Source organism: Euprymna scolopes, chromosome 6 (genome assembly GCF_053919585.1).
Source record: "Euprymna scolopes isolate OS-2025 chromosome 6, ASM5391958v1, whole genome shotgun sequence".
NCBI classification, from domain to species: domain Eukaryota; kingdom Metazoa; phylum Mollusca; class Cephalopoda; order Sepiida; family Sepiolidae; genus Euprymna; species Euprymna scolopes.
In genome coordinates, this window is record NC_136487.1 from 127351323 (window position 1) to 127372151 (window position 20829).

Consider the following 20829-nt stretch of genomic DNA (forward strand, 5'->3'; position numbering starts at 1 on the left):
TTGACACATGCACTTTAACATATATTATTAATGATTTATTTCGTTTATAATTTCAGATATTCCACAGCAAATTAATGAAAATACACACACATTGGATTTGTCTAACATTTACGGATCAACGAGAACAATTAACACTAAACCGAGGACGTGAAAAGACGGTAATCTTGTTCTTCTATAATATTCTTTCGCATTATCAGATGTGACAAGTTAAAATTCCGACATTGTACTACTTTCATTAATTCCTGCAGAAAAATTATGGTTGCTCATTATATATTATTTATATATTATGCAGAAAAGATTTCTGTAAAAGCATAAAACACCTGGAAATGTGTAAAAATTATGAGTTTATGGAATAGGTTCAGGAAACGTCTGCCATTACCAACCAGCAGAGCATTATAAGTGTCGAACAAAGAGTGTCAGCAGGTGTACTAAGTCTTATTATGTATAGACGTTAAATTATACTAGGGAGAGTTGCGATGCATGGAAAAATATGACATGATAGTGGATGTGTAAAATAAATCTTAAAGGCAAACTCATTTCAGAAGATTAGATTTTGGCGGTATAGGGAAACGTGTGCAGAAATATACAGTTCAATGTTATGGACACGGTGAAAGAATGGATGGGTTAATAGATGTAGAACACTTGGGTAAGCAAGTTAACAGGGGACGGCTAAGGAGAACATGAGATGAAGTGATAAAAGATAAAGAGATAAATTGAATAGTTTGGAAGTCAATGCCATGCAAGGCGTGTATTAAATTGACGACAACGACGATCATTCTCCTTCTTCTTCTTCTTCTTCTTCTTCTTCTTCTTATTATTATTATTATTATTATTATTATTGCTATTATTATTATTATTATTATTATTATTACTATGACTATTATTATAACTATTATTATTACTATTACTATTATTATTACTATTATTATTACTATTATTATTATTACTATTAATATTACTATTACTATTATTATTACTATTATTATTATTATTATTACTATTACTATTATTATTATTATTATTATTGCTATTACTATTACTACCATTATTATTATTACTATTATTATCATTATTACTATTACTATTATTATTATTACTGTTATTGTTATTATTATTACTATTACTATTACTATTAATATTATTATTACTATTACTCTTACTCTTACTATTATTATTATTATTATTAATATTACTATTATTATTAATACTATTACTATTAATATTATTATTATTACTATTACTCTTACTCTTACTACCATTATTATTATCATTATTATTAATATTACTATTACTATTATTATTATTTTTTTGCTATTACTACTATTACTAATATTATTATTATCATTCTAATTACTATTACTATTACTTACTATTATTATTATTACTATTACAATTATCATTATATTATTACGCTTATCGCTCCGTCCGTTATCAACCTAAAAACAATTAAAAGGAAAATGGAATATTCCAAACACCTAATAAACATTTCAAAGATGAATAAAAAAAATAACTTGTGTCATTGCGATGCACAAAGAATGCTTCGTTCTGATTGGATAAATGAGACTTCTTCTTAACCAATTAAAAACTGAAACAAATACGGCGGCCTTATCTTGTTATTTCAAAAGCTTATTTCGGAAACATAAACATATTTTCTACTGTACGTATTCATGTTTACTTTAATAAAATTTTTTATACTTACGACGTTTTGCTTCCTTTTTAAAACATAAGTATTTTTTTGTTTACGGGTTATTTCTATAAAACATTTTTTTAAATTTCTTCATAATACCTTTCACCCGCTATAAGATAATGGACCCTTCCTTGCGTAAACCTTAAATAGACAAAAACAAAAAATATTTCCTTTTGTGTGTGTGTGTGTGTGTGTGTGCGTGCGTGCGTCCGTTTTGCAACTATACTAAACTTTCACCTAACAAAGTTTATACATTGATATTTCTGCAACATATGGATTGTGTTGAAATAATAAGCATAAAAATTGATGGTATTAACGTTGACTTTTAATAAATTTTTTTTATACTTACGACATTTTGCTTTCTTTTTAAAATATAAGTATTTTTTGTTTACATTTTATAGTCATTCGATCAATGTTTTTTATTTTTTATTATTTTGTGTGTTTTGTGTATGTACGTGCGTGCGTGCGTGTGTGCGTGCGTGTGTGTGTGTGCGTGCGTGTGTGCGTGCGTAGCAGAAAAAAAAAAAAATAAATAAAGCATTTACTGACTTTTTTTTACTTTTATTCATAAATTTTATTTCAAAAAATAGAAGAACAAGGTGATTGCATTTTCATTTATCTATTTACGTTATGAACCAGACAAATAAAAAATATATTAGTTACAAAATACAAATATTTATATACATAGAGGGGGGAGGGGTAAATAGGTTCCAATTATAAATTTAAAATTCTGTTAACGCAGACGACGCTGAAATAAGAAGTTGTAGCAGAAACAAATGGGATTTTTTTTTACATTGGGGTCACCACTTATCAAGGCCCGGAGGCCACTTAGGGATAAGGGTTATTGCGTGTACAGTGATCAATGAGATAGTATTTTAGTAATCATTAGTATTGGAGATTTGATAGAGTGTCTTACCTAAGGGGGCGGTTTGGATTTGAAGACATCCAAGTTGTAGTCAGGTGGGAAACAGGCCAACGTGCACTTCTGAGAAAGAAGCTCTGCTCATGGAATCTACGTTTGGATTTAGGCACAGATAAAGAGTGGGGAAAATTATTGACAGTAGTTTCAGCCAGACGGGTGTTTCTCGTGAAAGATTGGCGAGGGGGGGGACGAGAGATTGGAGCTCAGACGAGCACTTGCCATGGAAATAACGTTAAAACAAAGAGAGTCTCGCAACGTCTCTTCTGTGGGAGAGAGGCTGCAGGGAAGAGAAAAGGGCATCCCCCACTAAGCTACAAAGTCTATTTTGTACTCTGTCAAGGCAGGATAGGCTGTATTTAGCAGCTCCTGCCCACATGTGGCAGCAGTACTCCATCCTTGGACGTACTTGGCTTTTATACAGATAGAGAATTGCATCAGTAGTGAGATATCTTCTGGAGCGATAGAAGGATCCTACCATTTTCCCAGTGTCCCTGACAACCGATTTGATGTACGTGTTCCATTTCAGATAAGGAGTAAAGGTCAAACCCAAAAGCTTGTCAAAACATGGAGCCTCCCCAAGACGAGAGCCATCCATTTCAATTGATGCCAGATGGGGATCAGAGCGTTGATGATGTAAAGATAGAAGCTTGGTTTTGGATGCATTAAAAGTGACCACCCATCTCTTCCTCCATTGTACCACGCGCTCAAGGTCAGAGGAGAGAGAATTAGAGAGAACTTTATCATTTACGGCCTTTGATGTGTTACCATAGATGGTCGTGTCATCAGCATAGGTGTCAACGAATGATTTAAGTATATGTTTTGGGAGATCATTGATGTAGATCAGGAAGAGAGTTGGGCCCAGGATGGACCCCTGGGGGGCTCCAGTATTAATACTGTGGAACTCTGATTTCTGCCCATCAACCACTACTCTTATGAACCTATCAGAGAGAAATGATTTAATGATTGAGAAAACATTTCCAGGAATACCGCAGCTGGAAATCTTGTGAAGTAGACCCTTATGCCATACCTTGTCGAAGGCCTTTGATATGTCAAGAGCAATTGCCCTGTATTCACTAATACTATGTGATATAACCGTTAGCACATCTGCTGTAGATCTTGAAGAGCGGAAACCATATTGCATGTCACTAAGAAGGTTGTTTCTGTTGAGGAGGTTGACTACTTCTTTATTTAATATGGATTCCAACAACTTACTCATGACACGCAGGAGACTTATTGGTCTGTACTGAGAGGGAGATGACTTATCACCTGAATTCTTAAATACAGGGAATACTGATGAGGTTTTCCAGGGTGTTGGAAAGCACTTCTCCTTAAGGCAACGCTTAAAGAGTTTTGTAAGTATGGGGGCAAGTTCTGGTTGGAGCTTTTTCAGCACTATAACTGGAATGCCGTCACCCCAGTTGCTTTACTGGAATCAAGGTTCTTGATTAGCTTGGCGACCTCACGCACAGATATTTGTATGTTGCATAGTGTGTGGTCTGTTATAGGAGGAAATACAGGGAGTTGATGGCCATTGTCGCATAGGGTAGAATTAGCTGCAAAGTTCTTGGCAAATAGTCTGGCCTTGTCTGAAGCTGACGAGATGACCTCTGGTCCATTGATGATAGTTGGGGTAAAACGCACGCTTCTGTTCAAGATCCTGTTTGCTATTTGCCAGAAATGGTGGGAACCAAGCCGCTGCTCAGCTACTTTGGATTTAACATACTGAGCACATAGCTTTCTTGCATTTTTTTTATTACTCTTTTACAGTGGTTGCTGGTAGTCCTGAAAGCAGCTTTAGTCTCAGTACATCTATTACGTTGGTAGCTATGGAAAAAGTGATTTCTGTGCGCGATGGCAGCAGAACATTCAGGGGAGAACCATGGCTGACTGTTAGGTTTTTGTTGGAATTTTTTGGATGGTATGAATCGGTCTATGCCTACAATTAACCATTCGGTCAGGTCTGATACTATAGAGGACACATCCTTTTTAAACATGGAATGCAGAGGTAGGTCAGATATGAATATACGGAAGCTATCCCAGTTTGCTTTCCTCGAAACAATGCCTCTCCCATGTGCTATTTGGCCACATATTGACGAATCAGGGGTACGGCGCATTGATCCTTCCTATCCCCAAAGGAAATCGGCCAGCATCCGGTTGGAAGAACAACTCGTATTTAGAGACATCAAACAGAACTTACCTCTTTTCTTCTCTCTCTCTCTCTCTCTCTCTCTCTCTCTCTCTCCACCTGGTGTTATTTATAACGGTATCGACGATTCCACAGGGAATAACTACCGTGATAACACCAGGTAGCCGGAATCCAGCTTTTGACCAGGACATTCTCCTTAATAAACCTTTGCTTTTATGAAGCTGTTGTGTTCGTCATTTCAGAAGCTTGTATTGAATTGTTTATTTTATTAGGTTGTGGCCTAAAAGCATTTCAAAACCCTAAAAAGTCATTTTTTGCGAGTAATTTTAAAGCGATCAACAAAATATTTTCAGCCAATGTTAAATTGATACAACAATATATAACTAGTAAGTTTGTTTTGTGACTTTTGAAACATTTTCTCTGAAAAGGAAACCCTTTTTCCTATTAAATCGATTTGACTCTGATTCTTGTGACTTTTAATCTTATTTTGAATCGAATTTTTTGGATCAAAATTGTAAACTTAAAATGTAATCATACAAATTTGAAAGTTTGAACTATTTCACAAAATGTGTTTACATTTATTAATGCTACTTTTACTTTCGTATATTTGTTGATTTTAAGTAATTATTTTAAATTTTTATTTAACTGGAGAAGTTAAACATTGGTACCAAATACATAATCTATCACACATACGTTGTGTTTACTTAGATTCTTATATTTTAGTTTTTAAATTTACAAACAGGATTTGTAAACATTGACCTCTAAATAGTTGTTTTGATTTACAATTTTGAAATATCTCTCAAGGTTTATGGATTTAAATATATCTTTGTTTACTGTGTGGCCTAAAAAATATTTAAACTACTTTAAATGGTAAATGAAAAACATGCAAGAGAATTGGCATCTTTTAATTTATGAATATACTGATCAAAATTTATTTCGGAAATTATTTTGCTAAATTTACGATATATATTCCACTTTAAAACATTAAAATATTATCAATTTGAAAACATAATGCATTTATTGCAGTGAATTTCTGTATTTTAGTTCATGTGTAAGTATTAAAAAATAAACATTTTTTTAAACAATACGGATTGCAGAAAATATTATATTGTATTTATTTTGAGGAATTCACTCACCTTAGTCTCTAAAAGAACATCTCTTTTCCATAAACTTCATTATTGATCGAAGAATGGAAAACATCCGTGCAAATATGCGAACTTATCGGCAAAGGATCGGGGAAGAACAAAGACAACAGGTCAGAGAAAGGAAGAGACAGCGAGGTCGAATTAGAAGAAGTACCATGGATGCACAACAACGTAATACATATTTAGAACAAGAACGAAGGAGATTTCAAAACAGAATGGAAAGCATGAGTGAATTGGAGATAGATAATAGGAGACGTCAACAAATGCAACGATTACGCCAAATACAACTTAGGTCAAGGCAGAATAGTAATTCTGACACTGTGGTAGAACCACTTGATATTGGTCAAATGAATGTATTATGTGTATATTGTGGAGCATTAAGATTTAGAAATTAGAATCTCAATTGTTGCCATAATGGTAAGCTACATTTACCAGCATTGCTACCATATCCAAAGCAATTAAAACGTTTATTGGAAGGGACTGACAATGAATCTGTTTCAGTTTAAAAAAAATATTATAAATTACAATTGTGCATTTCTTTTACATCATTCGGTGTGAACTTATCTATTGCTTCAGGGAGAGGTCCATACTGCTTTCGCATCCAAGGACAAACATATCATAAAACTATACTTAAGGTACCCATGATAAAGGATACAAGGTTGTAGTAAATTTAAAATAATATTCCCTTAAATTTAATAATGTTCGTTAATCTGAAGAAAACACATTTCTTCAGCATTTAAAAATATTGTTGATGTAAAGTAAAATACATTGTTTCACCTATTTTGAAATATGTCTTTACATGTAAAAACTTTAGATTTCTATGACATTTTAAAGTCTGAATTTAGTGCTATTTGGGGGATAATCTCCCGCATTTTCAAATATTTATAAATTGAAATTCAAAGAAAAAACATTTTCTGCATTGGAAAATCTTTACTTAATAATATTATAAAAAAGACATTTACTTTTATTCATGAGGTAACTGGAATTTTAAAAAAAATTATAATTACATACATTTTAGAAATGTTCATGAAACATTATTCAATTATTTTTTCACTTTATATACCAATATACTAGACTATGATTAACATGCATATTAATATAAATATAGAAAAATATATTTAGTTTAACTTTTATAATTATTCATTGATTAGAAATGAAATAATATTTTTATGTTTCAATGAAATATCAGATTCTTCGATTGATAATATTTCTAATACTTAGTTGATATGTTAAGTATACACTCTTAGTTGCTTTTTAAAAGAATCATTAGATATATTGAAATTTACATTTTAATAAAAACAAATAAATTCCTCTACACAGGAGTTGGATGGACAAATATATTTGAATAAAATCATAACATTTTGATTTCCTTATATTTGAAAATTAGAATATTACAAAACAGAACAGCTCCAATTTGTTGACATTGCATACACCTTATTAAAGGAATCTTGATTTGAATGTGTTTCATGAGATTTACACAACCTATGGATTAAATACACAAGGTCCTGAAACACATAGCATTTATGCTTTTGAATAGAAACTTCAGGTAAGTCCTGTCTATATTATCAAGAGAGAGTGAGGCATTTATATCAATATTTCAACTTTTCAACTCTATTTCAAGAAAATATTCTCTACTTTTCCAAACCTTTATTAAAAAAATCAAAATGAAAGAGATAGTTTTGTTGACTAAAAAAAACCTTTTCATTTATTCGAACATCCTCATTTTATGCGATACTTATAATTAAAGAAAAACTGTATTCACAAATTTCATTCTATTGAAATTTATATCTAATATTGTTTGTTTAATATATAGCCTAATGTATTGTGTTGTAATTATTACGCACAGAACCTTTTATCATTTTTAACTTTCCAAAATATTCAGCGTTTTGAATTTAAATATTACCTTGCTTAACCCGGGACCTTTGAGTTCAAGCCCTCTGATCCGGAAACCCTAAAAGAACACACGGATCTAATGTCATGTAATGTATAGAACAGAGATGGGTTTAAAATCTTGAACAAACTCGTGACAGAATCAACACAAACATTTGGCATTACATTACAAGAGATAAACGAAATTTGGAAGGTTCATTCCACGGTGAAACATGTGCTGCCGTCTTGTGTTTATATTGGTGTCATCAGCATAAATGTTTATATTATGTCATCAGCATAAATGTCTACGATTGATGTAAGGAAAGTGTAGTAATCAGGAAATCAGCAACCCTAATTATGTTGCAAATGACTTCAATTAGAGGAGATCGAATGTCCCATAAAACACAATCAAATAACATACGTGAACATTTAGACGTATATCCTGCGTCTCTTATGTTAAGCTAAGAAATCTTCCTGAAGCAATCATCACAATCAATAAAGTTACAACTATGGAATTTCAAGCGCTTGAACCCCTCATTTATCATCGACATTCTCTAAACCTAGTATTCATTTCACAATGCTTCCAACCGATTGTCTATATAATTGCCCCTTCTCTCTTTTAGCCACGTACGATCATGTTTGTTTCTAGTGCACAGCAGTGTTAAGATCACATTAAATACACTCGCTGATCCGATGAATCCGGTCTTCCGTGTACGTATCATCTTTGGTTAGCGAATCTATATCACGAGACGAATATTTGTAAACTATTATCTATTATGTAATATCCTGCCTTTTATATGAAATATCTTTAGACATTTTCCAGCTTGCAGTCACTCGACATAGTATAAGCCGCCCAATACCTAAAAGCTAAATAAAATTGCCCGGTTATTTTTCTTTTCTTCTATTCCCAATAGAATGACCGATACCAATTTATTTTATTGACCCCCCCCCCAAAAAAAACAATGAAAATTATAGAGTAGATGAAAATGTAATAAAACATTATAAAAACATTTCTTCTTCTGACAATCATGCTAAACTGCTTTCTATTATTATTAGCATAACCTGTGGAAATTCCACGTCTGTATTTCTTTTCTGTTGTATATTGATGTGCTTTAAAAATCCATTATATGGACGTGAAGCGTGAACGCATACCCAATGATAATCTATCTATATTATCTATAAAAGTTAACATGTCTATGTATTTGTCTGTCTGTGTATCTGTCTGTCTGTGTATCTTTGTGTGTACATTTACCTACGCAATATCTCTGTCAATTTTAAGTCTGCAGACTCGAAATTTGATATACCTAACTTCATTTGAGCCCAAAACAATAAATGTTAAGGGGTCATAATAGGGGTCAAAGTTATAAAAATTGAACGCTTTTTTTGCTCAACATACACCTCCAAATACCCGGGCAACGCCGGGCACCCAGGCTAGTACATCTATAAAAGTGAACGTGTGTGTGGGTGTGTGTGTGTACATTTCCCTACGATATAACTCTGTCAATTCTTAGTCTACAGACTCGAAATTTGATATACAGGGTACTGAAATTTGGGAAAATCTTTGTGATCTGTTTTCGGCCAGAAATTTTTCTGTTAAGTGGTCAAAGTTCAACGTTTTGACCTTTGAGAACTCTACCAAACTTCTCCGACAATTTGGGGTCTAAACACTTGAAATTTTAGATATAGGTTCCTTGGACATGAATTAACTTAATACCTTGATTTGAGCCCGAAACAATAAATGTTAAGGCGTCATAATAGGAGTCAAAGTTAAAAAAATTGATCGCTTTTCTGTTTTTTGGGGCGGGCTCAACATACACTTCCAAACATTCGGGCAACGCCGGCTGAAATGCTAGTATATATATAAAAGTCAACGTGTGTGTGTGTGTGTGTGTCTGTGTACATTTCTCTACGCAATAACTCTGTCAATTTTAAGTCTACAGACTCGAAATTTGATATATAGGGTACTGAGATTTGGAAAAATCTTTGTAATTCGTTTTCGGTCAGAAATTTAGCTATTAATGGGTAAAAATTCAACGGTTTGACCTTTGAGAACTTTACCAAACTTCTCCGCTAATTGTGGGTCTAAACGCTTTTAATTTTAGATATAGGTTCCTTGGACATGGATCTTAATAACTTTATTTGAGCACCAAACAATAAATGTTAAGAGGTCATAATAGGGGTCAAGGTTAAAAAAATTGACAGCTTTTTTTTTCTTTGCTCAACATAGAGACCCAAACACCCGGGCAATGCCGGGCTGAAATGCTAGTATTGTATAATCTTAATAATCTGTTCTGAACAATATAGTTTCAGAGTATATCTATTTATGGGGGGTCTATCTTCAAAGCATGTGTACAGCATATATTCATTCTATAGGTGTCCGATGCGAATGTAGACACCACGATATTATCGTATGATTGGGAAACAGAGCAGATATTTCACTGTAATACTGAACCAAAGGCCAATTTTAGTTTGAATTTTACGTTAGGCAATGCTGAAGTAGGATTAAATTCGTTCTAAACCTTGATTTTTTTATTGGTACTTTCCACCGTTCTTTCTTTATATATTTAACTCACACTGCCAAAACGAGTACTTGCGCATTTTTTTTTTTCAATTTGCAACAATTAACTTCATCATTACAGTCTTTATGAAAAGCCTCTCCAACACTTGAAAAGCTCATAGTCCTACGAATAACCTGGTTTTGTTGCCATCGACTGATTCGCCAATATATGTATATTTCTGCGTTGTTTGATATCAAATCCGGTCATTTTAGTCAAAATTTTCATACTTCAAGTTCTTTATATCTTCAACTATTTATTCATTGAGTTTGATTTGGTTGTTATATGGAGAAAAATCATTTTCTATGGAATCGCAAATCATGGTTGAGTTTTGAAAAGATAATGAAAAATAATAACATCAATGTTTAGTGCATATTAGGTTAGGAAGTCAATATCTACAAACAGCCCGGTTTGATAGAACCAGACCGCGTAGTAAGATTTATTAGGTCAGTGATGTTCTGCAAATTCGCAACCAAGTTGTGGTTTCATGCAACTATGTCCTTTTGACAATCAAACGACTATTTTACTTGACAAACTAAATCGCACCCTTTTCAATCTTAAAGGCCGCAATAGATTGTGTTTTTATCACAATATGCTGCTGTTTTCGTGTCTCTCTACTTGTAGAAAAAGCATGCTCCCAGTTCGAGACTTATTGAGGCGGTGATTGAGGCTGAAGGCGGCTGCATAAAATAGATGTCAGTTTCACTACATTATCACGTTACCTTTTTTTTACATAGACGTAACCACTTATCGAGGCCGATAGGCCACTCAAGGATAAGGGTTAAAGAGTGTAGAGTAGTCAAAAGGACAATATAGTAATCGATAGTAATGGAAGTTCGGTAAATTTGTTAACTTAAGTGGAACGGCTCATCAGAAACTTGTTCACGTTGGACTTGAAGACAACCATATTATAGAAAGCTGGAAAGCAGGAAAACGGAAGACAATTCCACAGGCGCGCAGTTCTAAGGAAGAAGCTTCGATCATGGAATCTATGTTTAGGTTTAGGTACAGATAAAGAGTGGGGAAAATTATTGATAATGTTTTCAGCTAGTCTAGTGTTTCTTGTGAAAGTTTGGTGAGGGGGGACCATTGATTGAAGCTCAGTTGAACACTTTCCATGAAAATAACGATAAAGCAGAGACAAACTCGCAACATCTCTTCTGTGAGACAGAGGTTGCAGCGAAGAGAAAAGGACATCTCCCACCAGGCCCCGAAGTCTATTTTGAACTCTATCAAGGCAGGACAAGTCTTTTCTAGCAGCTCTTGCCCATATATGGCAACAGTACTCCATCCTTGGACGTACCTGGCTCTTATATAGATAGAGAATAGCCTCAGCAGTGAGATATCTACTGGATCGATAGAAGGATCCGACCATTTTTCCAGCGGCCTTGGCAACAGATTTGATGTACGTATTCCATTTAAGATCAGGAGTAAAGGTCAAGCCCAGAAGCCTGTCAAAACTTGAGGCCTCCCCAAGACGAGAGCCATTCATTTCAATTGATGCCAGATGTGGATTAGAACGTTGATGATGTAAAGATAGAAGCTTGGTTTTAGATGCATTAAAAGTAACCAGCCACTCCTTTCCCCATTGTACAACGTGATCAAGATCAGAGGAGAGAGAATCGGAGAGAACTTGGTCGTTTACTGCCTTAGATGTGCTACCATAGATGGTAGTGTCATCAGCAAAAATGTCTACGAATGATGTAAGGATGTGATTTGGAAGATCATTAATGTAGATCAGGAAAAGAGTTGGGCCCAGGATCGACCCCTGAGGGACTCCAGCATTTATACTGTGAGCTTCTGATGTTTGCCCATCAACTACTACTCTTATGAACCTATCAGAGAGAAATGATTTAATAATTAAGAAGACATTTCCAGCAATACCATAGCTGGAGATCTTGTGAAGTAAACCTTTATGCCATACCCTATCAAAGGCCTTTGATATGTCAAGAGCAATTGCCCTAGAAAGGTTGCTTCTGTCGAGAGATTCGTTAATCCTATTAGATATTACTGTAAGCACATATGCTGTAGATCTAGCAGAACGGAAACCATATTGTGTGTCACTAAGAAGGTTATTTTTGCTGAGATGGTTGATTACTTCTCTATTTAACACAGATTCCAGCAACTTACTCATGACGCACAGGAGACTTATTGGCCTGTATTGAGAGGGGGATGAACGATCACCTGAATTCTTAAATACAGGGCATACTGATGAGATTTTCCAGGGTGATGGGAAGCAATTCTCCTTAAGACAACGTTTAAACAGTTTTGTAAGTATGGGTGCTAGTTCTGGTTGAAGTTTTTTGAGTACTATAATTGGAATATCGTCAGGGCCGGTTGCTTTACTGGAATCAAGGTTTTTGATTAGCTTGGCAACATCACATACAGATATTTGTATTCCACATAGTGTATTTTCTGATACAGGAGGAAATATTGGGGATTGGCAGCCTTGGTCGCAAAGGGTCGAATTAGCTGCAAAGTTCTTGGCAAAGAGTTTGGCTTTGTCTGATGCTGACGAGATTAACTCAGGTCCATTGATGATAGTTGGGATGGAGCACACGCTTCTGTTAAAGATTCTGTTTGCAATTTGCCAAAACTGGTGGGAACCAAGCCGCTGCTCAGCTACTTTGGACTTGACGGACTGAGCATACAACTCTCTTGCGTTCTTTATTACTTTCTTACAATGGTTGCTGGCAGTCCTGAAAGCGGTTTTAGTTTCCATACATCTATTACGTTGGAAGCAGTGGAAAAAGTGATTTCTGTGCGCAATAGCAGCAGCACATTCTGGAGAAAACCATGGCTGGCTGTTAGGTTTTTGCTGGAACTTTTACGAGGGTATGAAATTGTCTATACCTACAATTAACCATTCTGTCAGGTCTGATACTATAGACGACACATCCTTTTTAAACATGGAACGCAGAGGAAGATCCGATATAAATGTACGGAAACTATCCCAGTCAGCCATAGTGTATCGATATACTGTACGATGGAGAGGTACGTCAGAGGACATTACATTTCATTTTTATTTTAATTGATACCACTGAGTGGTCGGAAGATCCAAGAGGAGACAGAACGGAAACTGAACATAGTTCAGGGCAAGTTGTGAGAAAGAGGTCTAGGAGACTTGCATACTGGCCGTCATTGTCGGGCACACGGGTGGGTTCGTGAACAATCTGAGTGAGGTCATATGCAATGGAGAAATCATGACAGAATCTCCCCTCATCATCAGTCTTGTTTGAGTGGGTCAACCATTCGACGTTGTGAACATTGAAGTCTCCACATACGTGAATGTTAGCTGAAGGATATGCTGATAGAACTTGGTCAATTTTCTCAGATATGCTTTTAAAGATAGTAACTCCGCTATTATGGGGGCGATAGAGAGTAAATATAAATGCCGTAGTGTGAGCTAGTGCTACTCGGAAGCACATATAGGGCAAGTTAGGATCTTCTCTGGAGATGTCCCTACCACATGGAAAGCCATCTTTTATATAGGCACATATTCCATGCCCATGGCGATCTTGGGGGTCAGTTTTGGAAGTTAGGTTAGAGTATCCTTTAATTACGAACTCATTTAGGGAAATAGTCTGTCCAATTCCAGTTTCACATAAAAAGAAAAGGTCTGGTTTAGTCTCCTGTAATTGGGCTTCAACCTCTGGAAGGTTAGAACGTAGACCCCTGATGTTGGAGAAGGAGACATGGTAGTGGGGGTCTACGTTGGAAGTTTCAGATCCGGGTTTAATCGTGTATTTGTTATTGAAACTTGTCATAAATCTTTTCAATAAAAGTTTTAAAATAAATTGTTTTCTTCAGAATCACTATGTCATCGTTCCACCATATACTACTAATGTACGGTTCTTTTGGTTTCTTTCACCTTCCTGTCTGCATCTTGCATTTAAATGTATCAAGAGATTGTAATTATTTTGTCACTAAGGATTTCCCACAATGCAACGCACTTCTTCTTTTTAGTCTATAAAATCATTTCTTTCCAAGTACTTCGTTTCTCCCACTAATAAAACGATCGAATCATATCATTGAAAAAAAAGCGTGTTATCATCATATTAAATCTTTCTATGTCCATTCTAAGATTGTATCCTTTTCCTTCTTCGTTTCTCATTATTTTCATGTCTCATATTTCACTTTTTTTTATTCTATTATATCCAAATAAATGTTTCCTTTTTTCTCTCTACTACAATAATTGTCTTCACCAATGTTTGTAAAGTGTTAGTAAAAATATTTCCTTGGTAATTACTAGGGTTATAACAACAGCATATCATTTTCATTGTTTTGGCTCTCGAGTATATATCCGACACAGTTAGACACAATCAACCGAGAAGCACATCACTCTACATAAAAACATATATCAATGGATATATACCTGAGAATCAAAACAAGGAAAGGAATATGTTGTTGTCATAGCTCTAGTGATTACTCTCTTTAAACGAAGATTTGAATTAGCCAGTAAGATCACCAGATTAATGCTCTCGTGATTTTATATATGTGGATTCCTTGAATTTTCCAAGAAAAGATGCAGAGAGAAAGAATGTCACGAAAACTTACGTGGATTACTCTATCAATCTAATGCCAACAACGGTCACATTAACGTTTTATCTAAGAGTAATATTTGCGGGAAGAGTGTAGTATCTGTTATGAAAAACGTAAACAAGAACCACAGCCCCAATTTGTATATTTTATGCAATTTTTACTTTTATATATCTTAAAAAATTCATGATATGTTTGTAATGGAGAGTACCTATTATTTTTACGCAAGCAACATGTGTTCGATTGTTCCGTGCATGATGGCAATGCTAACAATGCTAATGTAAATAGCAAGTAAATATGAACAATGGTCGTCATTTTCCTGATAATATTTTAAAATCTGTTAAAACAAATGTATATTTGGTGTTCATTTGAGAAATATAATCACTTTAATTTCCAGAGAGTTTAACTTTTTATATGTATTAAAATGTATGTTATATTTATGACCTAACATTCACATACTTCTGATAGACAAAACCTATCACTCTGACGTAAACGATATGAGCTCTATTTTTGCCCGGCATAATGACAATGCTTATTCTGATAAAAAGCAGTGTTACTATCATAGGAACACTAAAAACAGGTCATGAAATGATTGAAAGCAATGGCGGTTAAAAGAAGTGTTCTCTTTTCAAAAGAGTTGTACCCGCGAATCTACCAGCGGTTATATAATACTCGCATATTTTTAATTTATTGTTATCTGAACTCCTTAAAAAATTGTTTCCTTTTTATATTAAATGATTTGTGTATGTATAGAATAATATCTTATTTTTATAGAACAATTTACTGAAATAAAGAAGACGACATTGGCGAAAATCTTGTGTGATAATGGAGACTTGACTCACGTTCTCGAAAAAGCTTTAATCAGAGACAGTGTAGAGGGGTAAGTACAAAACATTTTGTTTCTGTTTAATTTCTATTCATGTTCTATTAGGATTTTAAGCCTGAAGGTTTACTCGTTGCTTTTAACAAAGGGTGAAATTCTTGATTGAAATCTAAAACATACTTCTTTTACTTTTGAATAAGTAAATACAGCATAATAACCCTGACAGCTATTCTCGAAATAAACAAGTTTTGAACCTTACCGGAACGAGATGAGTGATAACTTTGGGAATACCAGGCGTTATATACGTATATATGGCTGTTACGATCTGGTCTTGGAATTTGTCAACTTCTGATCTACATATTTTTGGGGGTCCAAGTTCGTCCTTGAGAAATGGCACCAGCCAACCATTATCCATCCACATATGCAGGTCGCGGTTATATTCCTCACGAATTGGTGTTGGGGCTGGATACTCTGCAAGTCTATTTCTCAACGTAAGTGTAGGTTGATCGCCACCCATTTTCACGATGTGGTCCACTTCCGAGTGTTCTGTTCATACTCTGTGGATAAGTCAAGCTCGGTGATTGTGATGGCAGCAAAATTGGTCTTGCTGACATGTGGGAAGGTCACCTCACCTTCATAGACACAGATATTCCTTCCAATCACTTGATTGCGTCCATAATCAATAAATCAAATGCCAGCAAGTATTCATCCACAACCAAGACTTCTATGCTAATGCTCACTTGCACCATACCTATTCCACAGCAGCTAAGTGTGCTTCCAACTGCTGTGAGCACCGGGGTCACTTTCCTCGTCCATTCCTTACAACACAAATTGCGGACCAGTGACTGTGTGCATCCAGTATCCACTAGAATTGTACGCGGTAGTCCATTGATGTGAACAGTGATCACCGGCAATGTGCCATTTACACCAGTTTGGGGGATGAAATTGGCGCTGAATTCTCGTCCACTTGATCTCTTTTCCTCGCACTATCCATTAGGCAATCGCTTGCTCAATGATTGAGCCCATTACACGTGTAACATCGTCTCCTTAGGTGTAATTTGTACTGACTGTGTAGCTGAAGTAATCAACCATCTCAACAAAAATAACCTTCTTAGTGACACTCAATATGGTTTCTGTTCTGCTAGATCTACAGCAGATGTGCTTACAGTTATATCGCATAGGATTAGCAAATCTCTCGACGGTGGCAATCTTTCTAGGGCAATTGCTCTTGACATATCTAAGGCCTTTGATAGGGTATGGCATAAAGGTTTACTTCATAAGATCGCTAGCTATGGTATAGCTGTCTTCTCAATTATTAAATCATTTCTTTCTGATAGGTTCATAAGAGTAGTAGTTGAGGGGCAAAAATCAGAAGCTCACAGTATTAATGCTGGTGTCCCTCAGGGGTCCATCCTGGGCCCAACTCTTTTCCTGATCTACATTAATGATCTTCCAAATCACATCCTTACATCATTCGTAGACATTTTTGCTGATGACACTACCATTTATGGTAGCACATCTAAGACAGTAAACGACCAAGTTCTCTCCAATTCTCTCTCCTCTGATCTTGAGCACGTAGTACAATGGGGAAAGGAGTGGCTGGTTACTTTTAATGCATCTAAAACCAAGCTTCTCTCTTTACATCATCAACATTCTAATCCACATTTGGCATCAATTGAAATGAATGGCTCTCGTCTTCAGGAGGCCTCAAGTTTTGACAAGCTTCTGGGCTTGACCTTTACTCCTGATCTTAAATGGAACACGTACATCAAATCTGTTGCCAAGGCCGCTGGAAAAATGGTCGGATCTTTCTATCGATCCGGTAAATATCTCACTGCTGACGCTATTCTCTATCTATATAAGAGCCAGGTACGTCCAAGGATGGAATACTGTTGCCACATCTGGGCAGGAGCTGCTAGAAAGGACTTGTCCTGCCTTGATAGAGTTCAAAATAGACTTCGTAGCCTCGTAGGAGATGTCCTTTTCGCCTGCTTGCAACCTCTATCTCACAGAAGAGATGTTGCGAGTTTGTCTCTGATGTATCGTTATTTTCATGGAAAGTGTTCGACTGAGCTTCAATCTATGGTCCCCCCTCGCCAAACTTTCACAAGAAACACTCGTCTAGCTGTAAACACTATCAATAATTCCCCCCACTCTTTATCTGTGCCTAAACCTAAACGTAGATTCCATGAACAAAGCTTCTTTCTTAGAACTGCACGCCTGTGGAATTGTCTTCCGTTTTCCTGCTTTCCGGCTGACTACAATATGGTTGTGTTCAAGTCTAAAGTAGATAAGTTCTTGATTAGCCGTTCCATATAAGTTATCAAATTTACCAAATTTTCATTACTAATGATTACTATATTGTCCAATTTCTACTGTACACTCTTTAACCCTTATCCTTGAGTGGCCTCTGGGCCTTGATAATGTGGTGATGCCTATGTAAAAAAAAAAAGCTAGTGCTGCTTACTATGGAACTCCCGTGCAGTGCTTTAAAATGGCACGAGCGCTCGCCAGCACGTGTGATAGGTCTAGGTTTTTCATCTGGGATGATGCTCGTGACAAGTTTCCGTATGCTACGGCAATCCAGTAATGAATGCACATTGAAGTCATTGATCCGATACGACAACAAACGGGACCGCAAGCCTGCGTACTTCTGCTAAAAATACGTCGACTGTTTCACCTGGTTAGAGGCGGCGTGCTGCAAACTGCTTCCATGCAGCGAAAGGATCCAAAGCAAACGCTGTGTACAGTGTTTTCTTTATGCACTCAAAATCGGCCCGCTTTTCGTCACTTAATTGCTGGTACACAGCATATGCGTCGCCTGACAAGCGCATCGGAATGACACACTCGATGCGCTTCACCCCACTCAGCTGACATATTATTTCAGCTTTCTCCAACCACTCCACCACTGGCTGTCTGGGTTCACTACCATCAAATGCTGGTATGAGCTTCGGATCGAAGGTCATTGTAGCCGAGATAGCTTGTCTCTATACGAGGGAGAGACAGAGCGCCAGAAAAAAATATATATGTGTATGTGTGTGTCTGTGTGTTTTTACAAGTGACGGCACGTTCCTTAATAAATTCGTCTATGCATTTTCGAACACCACCACCGAATCGACACGCCACACCACGAACAGATACCGTTGAATGGACACACACGTTCCCAAGCAGGGCTGAGCAATCTCGCCGAATCGACACGCCACGATACGAAATGTGATAATCGAGACACGTTTTCAACGCAGTGTATGACAAAAAAAACCCCGCGAATCACTTATCAGCTTGTTCTTTTCATAGTCGCTGGGCAAAACTAAATCGTCACTTTAGGGTAAGATGGGTCTAGTTCATTAGCAGACTTGATTTATAATCGAAAGGTCCCGGGTTCGCTTTTCACCGCAGGTAGGCCTGATTCATACGCTTCAAAGACTCAGCAACACAATACAGTCTACAACCACTATCATCCGCACTGACGTTTCACAACGTCGTCCTATGACCTTTCCACACAGTTACTCAAGTTTTAAACTCTATTTGTCTGATATCCTTCCATGTGGTAATTTGTTTTCGTTCTTATACACATCGACTATATACATCAGCATGTTTTTCCATTGTTCTTTTCTTTTCTTTAGCTTCCAGTTATCTGTACTAGGGGAATACTTTGGGAAGTGAGTTCCACACGCAAACGGAAACACAAAAACAAAATTGTGACATTAGAGTAAACCTAATTATCGCCCTTTAATTCTGGCGATGCCATTCCTTGCCACAATAGGGCGATACTGCTTACTTTCGCATCCGGGTCATATTCCTCTTTCTCTTTCTTTCTTGGACCTCGGAACCTGCAGACGCGTCGAAACCACTCCCCTGTTTTGCACTCACGAAAAAGACAATTGCACTTCTGCAAAGAGACTCTTGAACTAATCACGCAATTTTTAACGTAGTCACCAGCCTATTTCCACGATGAGATCCACTTCTTAGTGTTCTTTTCATACTCTGCGGAGAAATCAGGCTCGGTAATGATGATAGCAGCAAAATTGGTTTTGTTGAAATGTGGAAAAGTTACCTTACCGGCATTAGGCAGAACTACTCCCAGCCGCCTGATTAGTAACAGCGCAAGCAACAAATCAAATCCAAGTAAGTATCCATCCACAACTAAGACTTCTCAGCTTTTCACCAATGTTAACTTAGACCAACCCTACATGGGTCACTTTCCTCGACCACCCTTTTCAACACTACTTACAGATTGTTGACTGTGTGCATCCAATATCCAATAAGGCTGTACGTGCTAGTCCATTGATGAGAATAGATACAGCCGGAAATGCGCCATTTACAACAATTTCCTGGACAAAATCGAACAATGTACCCACGCAGCTAATATCGAGAGCACATGATATTTCTTCGGAGCTTAACACCAGCATCTCTAACTGTTTCACCACCCAGTAAACAATAGCTTGTCCTATAATTGGCTTCATTACAATAATAACACCGCCGGGAAGTATCTGTCTGCTGAAGTGTGCTTTGTGCAGACCGCGCAGCTACTGGTCTAGAACTCCCGTGCACTTCTTTAAAATGGTACCAGTGTGTGCTAGCACGTATGATAGATCTAGATATGCATCCGGGAGGATGTTCTTAATAGTTCTTCCGCATGTTCAGGCAGTCTAGCAATGGATGCGCATTGTAAGCACTGATCTGATACGCTGCCAAACAGGACCGCAAGCCTGCGTAGTTCTGCCGAAAATACATCGACCGTTTCACCTGGTTGAAAGCAGCGTGCTGTAAAACTGCTTCCATGCAGCGAAGAAATCCAAAGCGAAGGCTGTGTACAGCGTTTTTGCTTATTGTTTTACACAATCAAAATCCGGACATATTTCCTCACTTAATTGCAGGTACACCGCATATGCGCATCGGAATAACGCAATTGTGGTGCTTCACTCCACTCGGCTAATATATCAGTTTAGCTTTCTCCAGGTACTCCACTATTGATTGTCCGGATTTACTGACATCAAATACTTGTATGCATTTTGAGTCGAAGGTCATAATGACCGAAATAGCTTGTTAGGGAAAGAGAGAACCACAAAAAATATCACGTGGTAGCACAGTTCCAAACAATATCGTCCACGCGACCCGACACGATCCTGAAAAAAAATCAATT